Source organism: Penaeus monodon, chromosome 29 (genome assembly GCF_015228065.2).
Source record: "Penaeus monodon isolate SGIC_2016 chromosome 29, NSTDA_Pmon_1, whole genome shotgun sequence".
Classification (NCBI taxonomy): Eukaryota; Metazoa; Arthropoda; class Malacostraca; order Decapoda; family Penaeidae; genus Penaeus; species Penaeus monodon.
Genome location: NC_051414.1, coordinates 34,025,005 through 34,025,415, shown reverse-complemented (window position 1 = coordinate 34,025,415; position 411 = coordinate 34,025,005). Strand labels below are relative to the sequence as shown.

Sequence of the window (411 nt, the reverse complement as noted above, 5' to 3'; positions counted from 1 at the left end):
GACGAAGCCCCTTCTCGTAGCCTTTCGCCCTCCGCTGCCCGACGCCGACGGTCGCCGAGGGGCCTTTGCGACTCCCCGACGACCGCGCAGCCGGTGCCCAGCGCCCCGTCCCTCCTGCGGGAGAGGCGGACGCGGGTCGTGTCCCCGGGCTTGGCGTGGCCGCTGGGCGAGGGCGGGGAGGAGGAGGGTCGGCCGCGGTGGGAAGGGCCTTGTTTGGGCAGTTTGCTTGGGTTTTCGCGTTGGGCTGTGGCTGTTTAAGCAAGGCGTAAAGTGACTGTTTGGGCGCAGAGCTGTTTGATGGGACACGAAACTGCTGCAAAGCGACTGTTTAATCGCGGTGACATGGAGCAGATGCTTTTCTCTTTTTCCTTTTATAGTGAATTCAATCGAAACAGCGAGGCGGATATTCGA

General features: G+C 62.3%; 1 protein-coding gene across 1 annotated transcript in view; it reads left to right on the top strand.

Annotated features, from left to right (window-relative positions):
• The window catches only part of LOC119591853 (tyrosine-protein phosphatase 10D-like), a 42,939-nt gene that overhangs the window by 37,256 nt on the left and 5,272 nt on the right, over positions 1-411 (top strand). The gene's annotated exons all lie outside the window — the stretch shown is intronic.